Raw genomic sequence first — 13,601 nt, forward strand, 5'->3', positions numbered from 1 at the left:
TGGTGGTTGCGGAACCTTAAGTGCGTGTTGTATAATTTTTTATTCACAAAGCAGAATTCAAAAAAAATAAAAAATAAAATTGTCGCGCAACATGGTGCCTGCCTTGCCAGATTGCCAGCTACGCGTTGCCACATGCGCGAACAATATGCCTACGTGTGACCCGGAAAACGTGTTTGCCTTGCAATACTGCAATTTCATGAATATTTCTGCGCGTGTGAAAAAAATCATTTTGCGTTTACGTACATACAAATGTCGACTCATATGTACAAACAAACATACATATACATGCATATGCTTGTGTGTGTATTAAATGTTGCTGTCAAAATATTAAAAACATTCTACTTTATTTGTAAATATTGCTTTGTATATATTATATATATGTGTGTGTATATATCCATTATCGGCTTCATAAGTCCACACTATTGTTGCCGCATTGCAGCTCGCTCACATTCACACTCGCTCGCTTGACAGACACATGCAATGTATAACCGAAAATTGAGGTCGATAACGTGTTGTCATTTTTAGTGGAAACGGAAGTGAATAGCGACAACAATGCGGCAATATTGACTAAAGCAACAATAACAGCGTGGAGGTTACGAATATTTTAAATCCTATACTAAACGAAATGTAGCCACATTTAACACAAAACAAAAAGTATATAAAAACAAGTAAAGCAGTATAAGTTCGGGCGAACCCAAACTTTATATATGTAAATAGCCGGCGTAGGTATCAAATATCGTCGTTTCAACTTTCTCTGAAATACCTTTGCATGATAAGTTGGGGGGTTTAGCCGATTTAGTGCCGTTTTCTGAAGTAACCTTTAACTCTGAAGCTCACTTTACATTTAAAGTTTGGATTAAAAAGAAAGCTACATATGTCTGAATTTAAGCATTTCTATTATCGGTTTTTGACATATGGACATATGTTTCTTGGTTATGAACAAATTTAAAACCGATAATAAAAGGCTTTAATGCTATCTTTAAGCATAAAACAATTTTCATCTAATATTTACTGAAATATCGTAGTTTTTGCATTTTTCGAAAATACCGTTATATGGGAAGTGGGCGTGGTTACAGTCCGATTTCACCTATTTTCAATACCAGCCTACCTTGCGCACAAGTGCGTTCGGGTATAAACATACAAACATGCTACAACAACCAACGGAAATGAAGTGAAGGCTAGCAAAAAAAAAATTTAAATAAAGGGTGCCCTCAAACGAATGACAAATCGACTATTTGTACAACCACTGAAGATCTAACTTAGGTCGGCGTTATGTAGACGAATTTTGTGTTTGGAAAACATATTTTCATTTTGTGTATAACATTTATTCTAAACTAATATGCAAAAATATTCACACAAGTATAACCGTTAGCGTAAGCGTGTTTTTTCCCATATCTTTAAATGATTTTCTCTACAAATTAACGCTTGCTACAAATGTAGACTTCTGGACAGATACGTAGATTTTCAATCCCAAGCACATGAAGGTTAATATTAACATCTGTTTATGTGCGTATATTTCTCATTTTTTATACTTAATAATAGGTTCAACTAAAATAACAAAATAAACACGTTAATTTACACGACAACCATTGACATTTGGCAACAATAAACTACTACCTGATTTAGGTTTCCAACTACTTAGTTCACCAAAGTATTTATCTGACAACTTATTGTTCATAATTATGAACAGCAACACGCATATTCACACACGAATGGATGTACATACGCTTGTGTTGGCATTTGCACTTTCCACAAAATATCCATGCGTTGCACTTTTTAGGTACAACCGCAGTATGTACGTGCATTCAAGCGTGCGCATTAGGGTGGTACCAAACAACTTAGCTCGGAATTTTAAAGCTCTCGCCCCCTACGAATTTTCTGTATAAAAAGATATACCCCTATCTTTTTATTTTGAAACGAAAAAATATTTAGAGGTCACTAATAGCGGTGGAAAACAATTTTTCATAGAAATGGTATCGAATGCTTGAAAATCAACATTTTTCGTTCGGAAAACTCGGGTTGTCTTCAGGAGACTTCCAGTAATAATACGGAATTTTTTATTTAACCAATTCTTAATACAAAATATTTTTTATTTATCCCAACATTGCATTTTCTGGGGACTCGAGGATTGTGCGGAAGTAATTGTTTTTTTGACGTAGAATACGTCTTACCTTAAGGTATGGGGGCTATGTTCAAATGTTGTAGTTGTAATTTTTAGAGCTTCACAAAAACGCTTATTGCACGAGAACTGATAAAGCGATTTCAAAGAAAAGTGTGGCGTTTCAAAGATAAAATTCCAAACCTGTCGACAGATTCATTTTTGTAAATAACCAATTCGGTTTCTGTCGTAAAAACAACGGTAAACATTGTCTTATTTTGGGGTCAATTTTGAGCCTTTAAAGTGCTCTAGCAACTTATTGTTGGCTTATATAACTTTCATTTTCGGGATATAGGTTCTTTGGAGCAGTAGAAATATTATCGGGTACAAATTTTATATAAATTTAACAAATATTGAGCATTTTAAGGCAAAAAATTGTTGAAAAAATTTGCAAATTTTTTCCATTACCAAAATGCTCGAAAACCGCTCAAATGATTTTGTTTTTGTTTTCTTTAATCAAAAATTCAAGAGTTTTCCTTTCGTTTGGTATATGGGAAGTATTGGTTGATATCTTCTATATATGTTTATTTTATTCAAATATATGGGCATAAATGATTTTCCATACAAAATCACCTCGTCATCATTTTGCAAACACGTGCATGCATTGGAAGTGTGGGAAGGAGACAAAAAGTATGTATGTGTGCGTAAGTACATATTTCGGCTTTTGATTAACAAATGGAGCAATATTTATAACCTAATCACAGCGTATGTACATATGTTGATTGCAGTTAATGTGGATCTGTTTCTATTCTTTATACTAATATATATACACGAAAACTTTTTGAAGTGAAGCAACACTTAGAAAAAGACCAATCGAAGAATAAAAGTAAAGGTGAGTACGTACATTGATAAAGAAAAGGATAAAGGCAAAGGTAAAAATAAAAACAAAAACAAAGTTCCGCAAAGATAAAGCCAAAAATTAAGAACAAAGGAAATTTAAACACTTTACTTTTATATATAAGGGCAAAGGTGAAGGGGAATATGTATATAAAAAATATGATAAACATAAAAATAAAAACAAAGATAAATACATATAAAGAAAAAGATGAGGATGAGGATACCGATAAAAGTATAAATGAAGATAGAGGAAGGAAGATTAAAATAAAGGTAGTTGTAGAGAAAAGGATATAGATAGAGGCACAGAGACTCAATCTGGGAACTATTTCGGGATTTTAGCGATTTTCGGGATTCTCGGGACTTATAGATATAATAACCGATATTTTGTGGGTTTTGTGATCGATATTTTTATCGATTTTGTTATCGAAATTGATATCGATACTGTTATTGATTTTGCTATCGATATTTTCGGAACTTATCGATATAATGGTCGATATTTTTATCGATTTTGTTATCGATATTTTGATTGATTTTGTTATGGATTTTGTTATCCACGTTGTTATCGATTTTATTATCGATTATTTAACGATATTTTTATCGATTTTGTTATCGATTTTGCTATCGATTTTGTTGTCGATATTTTTATCGATTTTGTCATCAATACTTTTATCGGTTTTGTTACCGATATTTTTAATCGATTTTGCTATCGATATTGTTATCGCTTTTGTTATCGATATTTTTATCAGTTTTACTATCGACATTTTTATCGATTTTGCTATCGATGTTGTTATCACTTTTGATGTCGATATACTTGTCGATTTTGTTATCGACTTTGTAATCGATTTTGTAATCCATTTTTTGATAGATCTTGTAATCGATATTTTTATCGATTTTGTTATCGATATTATTATCGATTTTGATATCGATATTGATATCGATTTTTTATCGATATTACTATCGCTTTTGTTATCGATATTTTTTTCTTAGTGTGTGCTTTCGTTTTTGACTTGGATATGCTCTTAACCATACGACGTATTCTACGTTTGAATTTAGCGGCTGTATCTCCGATACAGCCTGCAGACCAAGACGAAGGCGCTGGACTGTTCCTTTTTGCTTAGACGTAATTACCAACGCAATTTTTTTTAATTCCATTAGCTTAAACAAGCCAGCGAAAACTGTAACAAAAGTTGACGGGGCGAACTTGCTTGAGTGTGTAAAGCTTGGAACGCCGTAGTTGCTGGTTCAGGTCCCAGTGAAACCGATGAAGAAGTCTGATGAGGTACTACTACCTCAAATGTAAATTGTTGTTGCTTTTTTTCATACAAATTTTCATTAATAACGGCCTCGAGCCCAATAAAAATGGTTCAATATTTATAAATCATTTCAAAATATCTGTTTTATAGAACTGAAAGTACTATAACTGATTTATTTAACAACTAAAAAATTAAAACTATAATCATATTCCTGTTGTACCAACAAATATTTAGTAAAAGCTCTGCAGTATAAGTAATTTACATACCAAAAAAAAAGAAAAACAACAACAAATCGCAAATTATCAAAATGTTAGCGCAACGGCAACATAAAAACTCATTAATAATAATAACTCCAAAGCTGGGTTCGGCAAAAAATTAAAGGCGCACAAACTAAAGTTAAATGTTGAACAACTGAACACCAAAAAAATTTCAAGAAAAAGTGAATTAAATGAGGCTGAGGCGTAGGAAGCAACATCAACTGCCCGGAAATGTTGCGCAGCCACCCGCCCTTGCCGTTAGTTTTATTACACTTATTCCCAGGCTTCAATTCGTCTACTTAACACTGCGCCTTAATGTATGCAACAGTAAAGCGAAACAAAAAACCAAATCTACCAGCGTGGAATTTGAAACTCTGCCGCCGGGGAATTTATTCGTGTGAAGCCGTGCGAAGCGGATAAATGCGAGCAGATAAATACAAAAAAAAAACAAAAAATAAAAATTGAAGCCACAGTTCGGCGCTCAATTCAGAAGCTGATTTGTTGCCATTGCTGAAGCTCAGTTTTAAAGTTCAAGCGGATGTATGCGATTTTATCTTTATTTTTTTTTTTTTGGATCTTTTTTTATCACTTGTTTCAGTCGCTTACGTGTGCCGCTAATGCTGAGCACTTTGGCATGCTTTTGCCTGCTTTACTCTAGCTGAACTCAGCTCATCTCAGTTTTGTTTATATTTTGTTGTTGAACAAAAAAAAAAAAAAAAAAAAAAAAAAATGTAAAAAAAATACAGCATAATCGCATAGTAAATACATACACACATTCGCTTATAGTTTTCCTCTTTTTCCCCGGTTTATTTCTTCTTACCCATTCGTTTTTTTTGTGCTCCGCTACTTTTCGTTTATGATTGCTGCTCTTGATTCCATATGGAGAAACTTTTGACGGGTAGTTAGTTAACATAATGATCTAAATTCGTTACAGGCGAGCATTTTTTTTTTTGTTTTTGCTCTTATTTGTTATCACTGTTCTTGTTTGCTTGTAGTTTTTGTGCTGTTGTATCTCCGTTAACTTTATTATTCTTTCTCGTTAATATTTATAAAACCTCTTTACACATTGATTCACCAAAAGGGGAAATAAAGCAAAAAAAAAATATATATCAAAAATCAAATAAAAGAATTCGAAGCTGGGGTGTTAACTCATACATTTTTTATTTCTTGTTTGTATCTGTAACTTTCTGTATTATATATTTACAACAAGTAGTTTGATATTTGTACTTATATATATGTAAATATGTACATATTTACATTGACATATTTCTGCTCATTTGCCTTTGAATTTTTCATTTAATGTTGATTAAGTATTAAGTTTTGTAATTATTGTGGGATTAGCTGGGCATGTAAAGTGTCATTAACTTAATGTAATGGAATTAAAAGTGGTTAAAATATGCGGTCTTATTGATTGGAATTTGGCGCACTTTGGATATTAATTTCATTAGTTAATAGCGCCTAGAATTGAGCATGTATTTCTTTGGTATAAAAGATATATCAAAATAAAACAAAAACTATAGAAATTTAATTTTTATACTTTGTTATTCAGACTTTTTAGACACATTTTTGGGTATTCAATTATTCGAGTATAAAAAGTGCAAGTTTGAATTGGCTACAAAACATCGCTGATTGAGTAAGGCTACAAAACTGCATACCTTGAATTTTGGTTAAAGTTAAAAAAATTTTATTTTGGTGGAAATTTTATATAGAATTTTTTTATTATTTTTTTTGTTTTTTGAGAAATACCTTTTTCTTCAATTTTTTTTTTTTCAACTATTTTTCATTATATAACATTTGCAAACCCAACAGGAGAATCGAGTTTGTTCAAAATGGCTACTGCACTTAAAATTTAAAACTGAATTGAAAATTTAACATAAACAAATAAAAGTCCCTAAAGTACTGTAGTGAAAATCTAAAGTTTTGAAATGACGCAAAAAACGCCAAAACAAGTAAAGTTTATATGGGTTCATTGATTATGGATCTGTGTACCGGTTTTCCAAATCCCCACAGGTAATTTTTTATAAAAAAAAAATCAACTTTTAACAAAGGAAGAATTAAAAAAATAACATCCTTTTGTAATTTTTTTCCTTTTGTATTAAATCATATTCTTTTGCCAAAAAATCAAGCTACTAAGGATGAAGTAATATATGTACATGAATGATCAAATGAAAATGTGCATTTGTCAATGTTATTGTGGCTTGTTAACATTTTATTTTTTAATATTTTTATTGAGCTTTGTACCACGATTGTTTATTAGGAAAATTTGAAAAAGCAACAAAGTCTAAGCGGTAGAAGTTATAGTACTATTTCGGAGATCACCACATCTCCTCATCAGACTTCTTTTTCTTTTCCCTGCTGAAGTCTAGAAAAAGAAGTCTGATGAGGAGATGTGGTGATCTCCGAAATAGTACTATAACTTCTACCGCTTAGACTTTGTTGCTTTTTCAAATTTTCCTAATAAACAATCGTGGTACAAAGCTCAATAAAAATATTAAAAAATGTGCAATATTTCTTTGTATAAAGTAGAAGCAGGAAATAATGTTACTCATACGCCACAGCGAGCATAGGAGTACTCTTACATACTCGTACAGGGCGTATGAGTAACATTATCCATATTAATATTTGAATTTTTCTCGTTCGTAATACCTTGGGAAAATGACATTATCTAGAAAAGCGGCATACATGGCCATAATCTATGACCCAAAATTAAGCTTACATATATCGACGTTTTTATTTTGCGTTATTTTAGCGTCCCTACAGTGTTAGTTATGCATCTAGAAAGCTGATTCTTTATGAATGTCTCATGTGTACTTTTAGTAATGAAATAATGGAATTTTTTATGTGTGTTTGCATTGCTCGAATATCGATGGAAGTGGCAAAGGTACACCTGTGTATACCTTAAAGGACATCCTTAATACAGTTGGAATTTCTTATTACATACTTTTGTAACATCACAAACTAGTAATGTTAAAATATTCTTATGTATATTCTACAATACATATTGAAAACAGAATATTTTAAATTTCCAATATAATGGACAATGGTTTCAGATAAAAAAAAAATACAAGCGAAAAACGTACGGGCACAGTTTTACGAAGGATTTCAGTACAAGGGTGCAAAAAAGGATGGCACAGCAGAAATGCTGATTGATTTTATTTTAATGATTTTGCTACTCGATAAAAATATAATTTCGTTTTGAACAAAAATAGGGATATCTTTTTATTTCACTAGGCAATTTTTTGTCCGTGTGATATAAGTTAGGCTACTATTAGAAGATGCATCCGAGGTATAGAATTCAAGCTTCCAAAATCACTGTGACAGATTGATATCAGCTTAGAAGTAGCTCGTGTTATTATCGTAAAGAAATTTATCATAGAATTGCGATACGTAGTTGTTTTATTTATAGCTAAAATAACTAATAGGGTTATGAGCATTCGCTTTCTCCTCCATTGTTCATTAAAGCCCCTCTAGATATATAAGACGCATTGCGGTACCCAAATGTAAAAGAAATTTCGAAAGGTATGGTGCCTTTTGAATAACATGTATGGAGTCTGAAAGATCCTTTAACTCTTTGACGGGTCTAAACCGTAGGCCGGTCCAAAAATGCATGTGAGGAAAGTAATTTAAAAGCTCACACCGCCTAAAATTATTCTATATCGAACACATACATCCCTGTTTTTTTTATTTCGAAATCAAAAAATATTTAGAGGAGAGAAATTATATAAAATCCTTGTAAGTCAATATTTTTCGTTCTAAACCCCCTATTTCTCTTCAGGAACTTCCAGTAATAATACCCAATTCTTTATTTTATTATTTTTTAATACCAGCTATTTTTTATGGGCCCCCATTGCATTTTTTTGGGGGTTTAGTTAATACTAAAAAGTTGTTAAATAAACAATCGAGTATTTATATTGGAAGTCTGCTGGAAAGGAAGCGGGTTTTCGGATCGCAAAATATAGATTTTTAGAATCCTATTTATACCAATTCTACGACAAATGATTTTTTCCCTCATCCATTTTTAGGCCCTTCGATAGAAGATGTGATTAGATTTCGTATCCGACTCGAGAATTACCTCCAAAGCCAAAGAGTTAGACGTATGCGTAGTGCTCTCATACATCAACCTGAATGTCTTGCGACAAATCCCCATAGTTCTTAAGCAGAACATTTGCACATCATTTGTGCTTTCATAGTTTTGATTGCCCGTTGCGTCATATCGACTTCAGCCCCACTCAGAGTAATGCTTCTTGTATTCTGTAGGACCCTTATTATAATTTAAATTTTTAAATTCAGTAGTTAATTCTTCTCACAAGCGATATACAAGGTCTGCATTAACATTTTATAGGACTTTGGCAGGACTTGGCATTAACCCGATACATTCCAGTTTGTCGACAGATTTTGATAATTGCAAACATATCTACAATTCAATGAATTTAAAAAACACTAAAATCCGATAACTCAAAAAAATTTTATAACTCAACTAATTTTCGATAATTTCCGATATACTTCGAGAAGTTCAGATAAATGCGCATATCGAGGGTTCGATAAAATTCGATAATACAAAAATTTATACATCGCGATAAAAATCGATAACTCGATAAACTTTGAGTATCTCTATAAATCTCGATACCTCAGTCAATTTTGATGCAACCATATTTTTCGACAAACTCGATATATTTTTAAAATTCCAAAAAATTCGATTCGATAAATCGACCAATTTCAGCAAATCAATAAATAGCGATTACAATATAAGTAGAAAGATCCCGATGCATTACGATAGCTCGACAAATTTAGTTAACTCTATAACTAATAACCCAATATATATCGATAGCTTGACAAATTTCAATAATCCCATAAGTTTTTATAGCTCGATAAATTTTGAAAACCATTTTCTGTGTTTAGAATTTTTGACAAATTAATAAACATAGATCTATTATAATAATGTGATACGTTGCGATAACTCAAAAAACATGGACAATTTGGTAACCTGTTAACTAAATTTTTTTTATGACTAAACATATTTCGATTCCTATCGAAAAATTTTTAAAAAATTTCCTATGCTTTCTGTTACCCTAATTCCTATGTCTTTATCTTCAATTTTGCCTTTACTTTTTGTCTTAATTGCCATCTTTTATTTCTTTATTATCACATTTATCTTTATTACAAAGTTTAATTTTAAATACGATGGAAGCCAAATGCGAAAACAATTCAAATTGGGCAGGCAACAATTATACACAAATGCGGAAATTTTCAAACGACAATTTTGGTCGTAATTTTCTACCAGTTTTGAAACCATAAAAGCTGCCATCATCTACAGGAAAATACCTTTCCAATCGGTTCGTTAGAATCGCAAAAAAAAACCATAAAAATTGTATTACAATAAAGTTAAGGCAAGCGAACCATGGCAAATCATACAGGCTAATTTCAAAAGGTTTATCAAAGCAGGGTTAAGTATTCAGGTTTATATTTGCTTTCCTTTTCCGCAGAAGTTCACTTTCGACTCCATGTTTTTGTGCGGTTAAATTAACTTTACAATAGTTATCATTTCAATATTTTGGTGCACCAAATTTGTTACCAAATTACGAATAATTTCCATTATTTGCTACATCACAAATTACTCTTCCATTAGGGTAATCAACACAGCTCTGGATAGTTGGCATTGTTTAAAAGAAGGGGAGCTTGAATGATTTCCAGTTTAAGAAGACACATTTAGTTGCGGTATTTAATTTAGCAAAAATTTAAGGGTTAGTTAAATGATTCGCCAATTTCCATTATCAGCTGTGGATACGAGTTTCATCTCGTAACTTCGTAACTATGTAAGGATATATAACTTAGTAAACTATGATACGATTATTAGCAGTCAAATGCTAGGAAATTTGTTTGAGATTCTTAAGAGCTCAGTAAAATGCACGGCTGTCAGCTGAGTGAACATCTTGACTTACACATTCGAATTAACTACACCCAAGCAACTGAAAACATGCAGTATGCGCTCATGTACTTTACTACATAATAGGTAAGCAAGCAAGCAATACAGCCTAAGTATACTAAGTACAATTGCTGTAAATTATCAACACACAAAAAAAAAACAAATAATTCCACACACAATTAGGAGCGGGTATGAAATGCAATCCACAAAAATGCGAAATCAGCTGTTCGCAATGAGTTCAATGGAAGTTCCAATCGTCAGCGAGAGCACGGCATAAATTTGAGTGACATCCACATTCCAGTGGCTTTGAGTAAAATTTTAGCTACTCGTATGGAAGCTAACGTGAAAGTGGTAAGCTCTGGGCAGTTGAAATGCTCCGGATGTGAACTCTCGAAATGCACAAATTTATATCTACATATATACACACATTTAGGTACATACACACATGCAAATATTTTATTTGCCGTTGGGCTGCCGCTTTACAAGCAATTCTTTCGCACGTTTCATTCTTTTTGTTTTTTTTGGATTTTAAATCCGCGTTGATGTATTGTTTTTGTGGTTGACAGTTAAACGTACAACGGTAACCATTAAAAAGACATTTATACATACACGTACACACACACATATATAACATCTACCTACATATGCTTTGCTCGTTTTCTTGCTGGTATGCATTTCACATTTCCGGCCTTCACCTCTTTCGCATGCGAGTATGTATCTCTCGAGTATGTTTTCCTAGCAAAGTTCACCTGTGTTTGCCAGCACATGAAAGGCGTGTGTGTGTGTTTGTGTTTGTTCGTACCTTTGTGACGGTACACAGTTCTAAATGTTAAGTCACATGCGTCCTTATTCATTGTTGTTTTAGACTCAGATTTGCTGAGCTTGCCAGCTTGTTGATGTTTACGTCTCCGCAAATTGTTGAATAACAATCAGGGGTAATTTTGGACAATCCCTGCTTGCATAGACACATTTAAGAACATATGTATACATGTTCTGGCGGAAGAAGGCCTAAATTAGTTAAGCAGCTTTCCGCATAAGCCGTTATATGCTGTAGCTGCTTTAGTAAGCTGTAAATATGTCTGTACAATTCTTAGAATAAATGACGCATGTAATAACCGCCAAAAATGGGTTGAACTAAGTAAAGAAATTTTTAGTAATATAAATTATTTAACCTTACGTAATAAAGAAAACGTGATATTCATGAAGTACTTACTTAGGTATTTAGCAAAAAATTTGTATAAAGAACTTAGTGTAATACAACATTTAATCTTGTATTGCTAAATATTAAATATTTTCAATGAGCCTTTTTTAAAAGAACGCTTGACAAAACACTCTTTCAGAGCGTTGCCAAGATCTTACTGGTAGAAATAGATTTTCCACAAAGTATTTTATACCGGAGTGAGTTACTAACATCGAATGGGACAGGATACTTTATATGGCAACACAACAGACCAATATTTGTGAATAAGTTTGGAGGTAAACTCTTCAAAAATTCCAATCTTACCTGGCCTTCGTTTGCATTGCTCTACTCAACATGAACTTTTAGTGGATTTAACAAATCATCATCTGTTTTTTTCAACATTTCTGTGCGCTGATTTAAAGACCATTTTCCAAATTACACCCAGAAAAGTACAGTAGTACTCAGATAAATCTTACAGTTATTAAAATCTATAGTATTCGCATCAGTTGCGATACAAGTTTCTACCAAGCCATAGGTATTACTGAATTGTGTAACGAGGAGCACTAAAAAGAGTACGAAATGGAATGAGCAGCGATATGTTTGTGTTTTTTTTTTTCTATCAGCATCAAACAGACTTTCTGTCTATTTACGATTATTGATTGTATTATGTATGTGAAATATATGATTCGTAGTGGAAAAGCGAATAGTGACCGACTGCAGCACAATGCCACCATTAGGCGTTGTATGACAATAATAATAATAATAGGTTGTCGCTTACACATAGGTTAGTGTTTGGTCGAGCTTCTCCTCAAAATGCGGCCGTTGTATAACTGAATAATGAGGCTTTAGATCAAAGGGAACCACACAGTTTGATCGCGAGTAAGACAAGCTTTTTTTTGCTTTTAAATTTACGCGGGGAGGGATGGGGAAATAAATTTTGATCAAGGGTTAAAGTTTATATACAAATTCCCCAATCTTATATAATTTACTCAGTGTACTGGTTAACGAAAACAGGTTTTAAAGCTGGCTCAACACAATCGCGTAAAGTGAATGGTTGGCGTTGATCACCATTGCTTTAGATACCTACTTGACACTGCTCAGGTGACCCGAATATGACAGTACCCAGATTTCAATAATAACTAGTTAATTAATGGTGGGCTTTGGCGTTCTTTAGTTATGACTAAAATTGGCATCGATTAACGGAAACTGAACCGGTTCCTGATGCATTTGTATCCCTCTTTAGATTCCTTGCTTCTATTGGCCTTTAGTCCCATTTTTCAAGATGTCTCTGCAACATGTCATAAGGCAAAGATTCGAAGCAACACACTAAGTGTTCAAATAACCACAATACCAAGAGGTTTGAAATCCTTTTCTCATTTCTGTTCAAAACAGGTAACGGAATATTCGGAATACCTACACCTCTTTCTCTTAGGATAAAGTAGAATGTGGTACATATCCAGCAATATTTAAAAAAAAAAAAAAACAAATTTCGAATCAGCACAAAATCTCAAAACAGGACATTTGTGAAACATGGCGTATGAGTAACACATATTTTTATTGATGATAAAAAAGTGTCAGCTCACAAATATAAGTATTTCAATTAGAAATTAGAAAAATAACAAAAAATTAGTAACATCTTACTAAAATCGTTATCAAATTACTTGTATAAAATATATAAAAAAAAAATTATCCTGATATAATTTCACAAAAATACATTCATTTCTTCTTCTTATTGGTCGCTTTGGGCCGAGACAAATTCAATACTATGAAAATTATTTACGTGACACAAATCCATCTTTTCTTTGAAGTCAGCTTATCATTTTCCCACCAATGCCCCACCAGGAAAGCATTTTGAGATAATCTCGTTTAAAAATGCACTCGTCAATGACCTCAACGACAAGGCAAAAACGCCCCAAAACATGTTAAACAGAAACAGGCGTTGTGGCCAAAAACAAAGGCAGTAAAACGACAAACAAAACGCCGAAAAGCAAAA

This window comes from Rhagoletis pomonella, unplaced genomic scaffold, assembly GCF_013731165.1.
Source record: "Rhagoletis pomonella isolate Grant_MI unplaced genomic scaffold, Rhpom_1.0 Rhpom_scaffold_00001, whole genome shotgun sequence".
NCBI lineage: Eukaryota > Metazoa > Arthropoda > Insecta > Diptera > Tephritidae > Rhagoletis > Rhagoletis pomonella.